Genomic DNA, 7,865 nt, shown 5'->3' on the forward strand with positions numbered 1-7,865 from the left:
CCTTTATATTTAAGTGGATGCCACTTGAAGATATAATCATAAGTGAAATAAACCAGACCCACATATGTAAATATCATATAGTCTTCTTAGTGTAGAAACTCAAAAGAAAAAATAAAAATAGAAATATATAACAGAACTAAAAGGAAAGTGAGAAGTTAAGGATTAAACAAAAGAGGACAAGGAGAAAGGCTAGGAAACATGACAGGAGTGAAGCCATACATTTATATGCACAAGATGGTCAAAGCCATGATCATGAGAATCTTCAGCAGGTTTGCAAAACTAGCAGTTAATTGCTAGGACTCTCACCTTGGCTAACTATATGCTGATACCTGTGAACTAAGCAACTGCACTGAAGATAGCAATGTATTATACTGGGGTCATGCTTGGTATGTCTGTCATTCTGGTCTTCTAAATGTTTGCTTTTTTAAAAAAAAGATCATAAATGAAAACAAGAGACAAGAAGAAAGAAAAATTCATAGGACTGTCCTGTTACAATGCTGCATATGGTTAAAATTCTAAATTACTGTGAAAACACTTGCAATTGTTTATTCCTATTTTAAAATTTTTTATTTATTTTTTATTTTTTCTTCACATTCTGTAGAGATGTAAGGTTTAACATATCAATACTTTAGGGCAAATACCTGTTCCAATTTATGTCTAAGATGTTTACTATTCAGACAGATAGTGAGGTTAAGCTCAACTGCATACATTATAAGGTAGTAATATCATTAAGCTTCTCTTCTGGAGGATTAACAACTTAAGTTTGCAGAGAAAATTTCCAAAAATTAGAGAAAAATAAGTGATACAAGGACAGCCAAAATTATGACCGTAGCCTTTCAAGGTCAGTGAGGACTCAGGAAATAGGAGAACCTGTAGTATAACATCATGTAACTCAATTGTGTCTCAAATTTACTGATCAAGGAAATTATGGGGTCACAGAGGAAAGTGACCAATGATATAGAGTGTGCCTAAGGACAGTCACATGGAGAGAAAACATTCTCTCAGGCTTTCACAGAGAATAAACTGGTCAAGCAATGGCTGTGACTCATCCACATGGCTGATGATGACAAAGGATCTATAAACTGCAGTACAGGGTTTCAGGTTAAATCCTGAGGGGATTTGATTGACCTTGGTAGATACAAAAGTTATGTTTCTTGTTATATAAGTCTAGCTTTGTCTTGGTCTTAACCATCCAGCAGAGAAGTATAAAAATGAGTTATAAAAAGTAAATCCATATTAATATACTGAGCTGTAAAAGGCTCAAGTCACCAACTTCTGACATTGCCAGTCCTACAGAAAACTCACTAATATTATGGACTACTGGACTATATTGGCATATTTTGCTGAATTCATGCACCTACAATATTTAAATGACAATGGAATACCCTTCTCTGACAAAACTAAACAAAAATGGGATAAAACGAAGGAGCATTTTGTATCTGTATATTTAAAATTGTTAAGATAGGTATACAGCTACTTTCTCTTAATTCAATGAATACAAAGTTTTGTTATATTAGTGTTTGTGAATAGGGTATCATGTATGCATCTTGTATTCTGAATATCTAGTATGAAGACAAAAATATGCATTGTATTAATTATTGAAACTGCCCTCCTAATCAGTTTTGAAACTGTCTCATTGCTATTTGTTTCTCAGTAATATTATTAAGAAAATAAATGAGTAAATAAATAAATATAGAAAAAGAAAATTACAGTACTCTGAAAAATTAAATTGAGGATTTCAGAAAATAGAAAGATATTACTTGCTCCTGGACAGGAAGAACTGACACTCCAAAAGTGGCCATACTCCTAAAACTGTTACACAATTTTAATGCAATCCCTATTAAAATACCATTTATATACCTCACAGATATAGATAAAACACTGCTAAAATTTATTTGGAACCAGGAAAGACCTAGAATAGCAATCACAATTGTGGGCTGCAAAGGCAAGGCAGGAGGCATTACAATCCCTGATTTGAAATTGTATACTACAAAGGTCCTATGAAAAAGTCAGCATAGTACTGACCAAATAAACAGATCGGAGGATCAGTGTAACAGATTAGAAGTTGCAGACACAACTAAAAACAAACTCAGCCATCTTATCTTTTACAAACGGGCCAGACATTTTCACTGGAAGAAAGATAGCCTCTTTAACAAGTGGTGATGGAAAAACGCTCTCTCCATGCTCAAAACTAAAACTATATCTGTCTCTATCCCTGTGCACTAAAGTCTAAATGGATTAAATATCTAAATATTAAAACAGAAACATTAAATCTACTGGAAGAGACAGTAGGTGGAAATCTTGAAGACACAGGTATAGGCAGATAGTTCATGAAGAAAAACTAAACTGCTTGGAAAATAGTGCAAGAATCAATAACTGGGATATCAACTTATTGAGAAGTTTCTGAATGTCAAAATATGAAAAGACAACCCACAAATTGGGAAAAAATCTTAACCAACTATCAGTCTGACAAAGGTCTTCTATCTAGAATATATAAAGAACTATAAAAAATGGGGCCCCCAAAATTTAAAGACCCAATCCAAAAATCAGCTTCTGAGATGAATACACACTTCTTAGAAGAAGAAATACAAATGGCAAATCAATACACAAAAAAATGTTCCACAGCATTGACCAATTGAGAAATTCAAATTAAAACAACATTGAGATAGTATCTCACCTCAGAAGGAATGGCTATCACAAAGAATTCAACTAATAACAAATGCTGGAGAGGCTGTGGGGAGAAAGTAATTCTTTACCACTGTTGGTGAGAATGCAGACTGGTACAACCACTATGGAAATCTCTGTGAAGACTCCACAAAAAGCTAGGGCTCGAAATTCCATCCAATCCAGCTCTTCTCTGAAAATACCCAGAAGGGTATTTTTGCAAAAATACTGAAAACATCACACCATAGTGATATATGTGCACCCATGTTTATAGCAGCACAATTTATTAGAGCCAAATCTTGGAGACAATCAATATGTCCATCATCTGAGGAATGGATTAAAAAGATGTGGTATTTTTCTATAATGGAGTCCAGGCCAACCAGATAGCTTAGTGGATTAAATTATCTGCTTATGCAGATGTAGGGGCTGAGAGTTTGATCTCTGTCATGTTATGCCAGACCTGCCCAAGGGCATGCTGAGACTGTGATTGAGATTGGGTATGAAGGTGTGCTCCTGTAATCCCAGTGTTTGGGATGCTGTAAAACAAGAAGGAGTCTAACCGGTCTAGTGAGACCCTGTAGACCCTGTGCTAATTACATAAAAAATGCTTTGTATACAACAGAGTATTACTCAGGTATAAAAAAAGACAAACTTGAAGCCTTTATAGGCAAGTGGATGAAACTAGAGGCTATACTCTTAAGTGGAATAAATCAGACCCACATAAGTAAGTACAATATTTTCCCTAGTATAAGAACCTGAAAAAATAAATAAAACATGAAAGGTATAATAGATATAGTAAAACATAGCAACTGAATTTAAGGATTAAACAATGAAGATGAGAGAAAGGAGAAAAGATAGGGAAAAAAGGAGGAAAATCGTACAAGCATCTATACAGGATGGTTGAGATGATTGTGTTGGTAAAATTCCATCAGTTTTTTTTAATAATAGTTAATTCAGAATTTTCACCTTGACTAATGCTGTATGCTGATATTTGTGATCTAAGCAACTATATTGTGGACAGTAATGTGCAATACAAAAACCACAGTTGAATACCTCTCATCTTGGTCTTATAAGTGTGTACAGCTTCTAATGTCTTATCATTTGTTATTATACTCTCTTTAAAACAAATTTTCAAAAGTAAAAAGAAAAAAATTAAGGTTTATTGACAAAAATAGATAATAGAACAACCATTGTTAATTAGCTCTTCTTTTTCTGAAAATCTGTAAAATGTGTATTGTATGATACCCTGTTTCTTCTTTGTTTCTATTTGTTTTTGCTTTTTTTACTCATTAAAATAAAATTTTAAAAAGTACAGACGATTTGTATAAAAAAGGCAAATACAATGAAACATCAGAAATTTTGAACAAAACAAATGTTTTCTCTTTGTAAGCTAATCATTACAGGTATTTGTTCAAGTAATGAAAAGTAGACTAACACCACCAAGTAGTCACAAGGCCTTGGTAGTTTTCAAGTTGTTGATTAAGTGTAACTGTATGTAGACTCTTCATGTTTCTTTAGGGATTGGAAGGGAAGAAACAAGGATTCCAACTTTGTATTCATTTAAGATGGCTATATGGAGGGTCTTGCACTATCTCTCTATCAAAGGCAGATATTCTTTGTATGTTTTAGAATTTTGAAAGTGAAGTTTAAAGCAATATAATAATAGCACCTTAACCCAGGTAACTGTACTGATTGACATATTGTGTCAGCTTGAGAAGTTTAGAAATTTAGTTAAGTGACTTAGCAGGGAGCCAGTGTTCTTACTTTGTGAACATCCTCATCTGTGTGAGAGAAGGCATGGATGTTGTGTGAGCTCTACACTCCCACCCTACATAGGCTGATGACAATGTAAGGAGGTAAGAGAGGCTTGCTAGAAGCCACAGTTGCTGACCCTCCCTTTGCTCTTTGCTGTTTTCCACTGCCAGGGACAGCTGCCCTCTGCCCTGTGCTACTCTGCCTTGGAAGCAGACAAGTATGGACTTAAACCCACACTAACTGAGAGCTAAATGAACCTTTCCTTCCTTAATCTTGGGTGTCAGTTATTTTGACCCAGCAATGAGTAAAAAGTAACTGAGATACCAACTACTACAGATCTCCAAAGAATTTAATACTTAGCAAGTTATTGTCTCTGAAATAAGAACCCAAAATGTATAGAGCAACAATATGAGCATTAAGTTTCTACTACACTGAGTAATATATTACTTGTATCACTAGATAAGTGATATTATTTTTTAATTTTTATAGAGAATAAAAAATGATTTTTAAAACAACCTTTAGTGTTATGGTTTGTGTGTATTTGTTCCCCCCAAAGCCTCATGTAGTCATTGAGGTGCAGTTCTACAGTTTGTGATTAATTCATGATCCAAGGCTGAGATTATGGGCCTGAGTACTACTGTGATTATGGGTCTGAGTGCTACCCTGAGCCTGGGGTGAATAACCTGAATGTAACATAAGAGAGACAAAGAGACAGACTTGTTCTCTGTATCCACTGTTGTTACTTCTCATCCCTCTGCTCTCTGCTCTTTATTGCTACCATGAAATGTTGCTGTCTGCCATGTGCCAGTCTGCCTTGGAGCCAGCTAAGCATGGACTGAAAACCTCCAGTAACTGTGAGTTAAATAAATATTTCCCTCCTTCATTTTGAGTGTTGGATATTTGTCTCAGTATCAAAAGAAGAGTAACTGATACAATTAGAAACAATACAGAATTTCTCTAAAAAAATACAAACTCAACAATATAATTGACAATATTATATTGCATAATGTTGTCTTCAGATTAGGTGTTTAGATCACCAGCTATAAGGACGCAAAATTACACTGCCTCCATCACTGCTGCATTCTGCTGTGGAGATCCATGTTCCTGAGCTGGGTGAACAATGAAGCAGAGTTTCATGAGCCAGCCTTTCTCAGCAAGCTATGGACGCTGGGAGGGGAAGTCCACACCAATGTGTTCATCACCTACAGCCAGAATGGTTAGTGTTTTTGGTCTTGAATGAAGAAAGAAATTCTTCCCAAATACTTCAAGCACAATAACATAGCAAGTTTCTGAGGCAGCTGAACATATATGGTTTCTATAAAGTAATGCAATCAACTCTGGAATTTTAGAGCAAGAAAGAGATGGTCCCATTGAATTTCAGCCTGTACTTCAGACAAGGCCAGGATGACTAGCTGGAGAACATTAAAAGGAAGATTTTATCTTCAAAACAGGAAGATTATAAAATTCGTCAGGAACACTGAATAAAAATTATAAATAGGGGTCAGAAAGTTCAAATAAAACAAGAAACTATTGGGTCCAGGCTTTCTGAATTAAAAGAGAATGAGTCCTTTAGGAAGAAGATGTCGGAATTAAGGCAAAGAATGCACAATAGCAGCAGGTTATTAGAAAGATTGTCCAGTTTATTGTTACATTGGTTCAGAATAACCAGCTTGTAAGCTTAAAATGGAAAAAGCCTTCTACTTCTAAACACTAATGGAGCCCAAAAGAGGAATCTGTTTCAACACATAGTTAAAGAACCAGATGATAATCACCAGCACAAAGTTCCACACAGTGGGACCGAAAGTTTGAAGCAAAGGGAGCAAATTTCAGATGACATCATCATTTATGATGTTATTGATGATAATGCAGATGAAGACAGTATCTCAGCTATTCTTGAACAAATAAGGATGTCATATCTGATCCCTCCAACTGCTACAAGTACCCTGACATTATCATCATTGGGGACAACAATGAAGATGAGTATGAACCTGTTTTTCAGAGTGTAGAGCAGACAGTCGGCCAGAGAGGCACCAGGTCGAGGAAGGGACAGCAGCAGCCCACTCATGTCAAGTGCTGCCCAGCTAAATGTGTCCTCCAATCTGACCACAAAAGACTTTGTGACCATGATGGAGTCCATTCTTATTGACAACATTAACCTACTGGGGAAGGTAGAGCTGTTAGACTACCTTGACAGCTTGACTGCAACCTGGAGGACTTCCAAGTGATGCTGTTGGGATGACAGTTAAGTATTGACCCAGACCTCCTGGGTGAGTCTGAGAACAAGGGACTGGAAGCTGCCAAGAATAATGTTGTTCCACAAGTTTCTGAAGAAAGAGGAAAATTGGAGTCCAAACCAGACAAGAAGCTCATCCAGTACATGGCCTTCCCCCTGCTTGCCTTCTTCAATGGAAGCCCTATATCTGCTGTAGAGAAGGGGAGCATGACCATAGTAGCTGAAGCTGCACATCTGCAGAGAAGCTTGTAGAGGTGGACAAGCTCCAGGAAAGCAGCCTGGACACAGAGTCAACCCAAAGCAAGCCTGTGCATTTGGGGCCATTGACTGAGGCAGAAGCCAGTGAGGTCACCCTGTTCTATATATGTGAACTGGCTCCCACATCCCTGGATAGCGACATGCCACTCTTAGATAGCTAAACCCTCTGGACATGGACTGATGCATATATATTCATCAAATGATGAACTATTTATTTTAAAGAATTGTTTGGTACGTTTCTTCTAAGTTGCTTTTTTCTGTTCTAATTAGATACTATGAAATGAAAGCACCTTTAGCTTTTCTCACTGTACATTCTTGCAGGGCTTTCAAGAGGTGTTACTCAGCTGCCCAGGTACAGAGTTTCATGAACACCATTGGCATATTTTTCAGTTGTTCAAACACCAGCTTTTCTGCAGTTGTAGTAATTTGGGTTTCTCTTTTATCAATGTGCCATTAACCGAGTTAAACTTTTGTTGTTTTACTTGTCCCATGCTTTCTGTTCAAGTGCAAGTCACTAGACTAATAGATTTCTTCATGCTTTCTCTCTTTGTTACATTTATTAAATATTTCCCCTTGACTTCTTTTAAATAGTGGGAACATAAAGTGCCTGTATCATGCAAGACATTGATTTGCCTTGATCAAGATAAGTTCGCTTCTGTTCAGAGCAGTCCCCCTAAGGTCCACAGGAAAGGCAGTGTCTGTACAGTGCTCCCAAGCTGCCATGCACAGTGCTGCACCCTTGCTTGTGGGCCAAGCTTTGAGTCAGTCTGGCCATGGAGGTGCACTTGTTTTAAGTAAAAGCTTGTGGTTTTTTGAGCCATACTACTTAGTAAAATATAAAGAATGCTGCATACTTGTATTTCTTACAGGTCTTCTTTGGAGGTGGTCCTCCACAAAGCAGTCTTTCCTTCTCTTGGGAAGAAGGTGGCTGTGAGCTGTGTCTTGTCCATTGTCA

General features: G+C 36.8%; 1 pseudogene; it reads left to right on the plus strand.

The window, feature by feature from the left end:
• Positions 1 to 5,517: 5,517 nt before the first annotated feature.
• LOC101573731 lies at positions 5,518 to 7,071 on the plus strand (annotated as a pseudogene).
• The last annotated feature ends 794 nt before the right edge of the window (positions 7,072 to 7,865 follow it).

The sequence above is a fragment of the Octodon degus genome, unplaced genomic scaffold (assembly GCF_000260255.1).
Source record: "Octodon degus isolate 3935 unplaced genomic scaffold, OctDeg1.0 scaffold00417, whole genome shotgun sequence".
NCBI lineage: Eukaryota > Metazoa > Chordata > Mammalia > Rodentia > Octodontidae > Octodon > Octodon degus.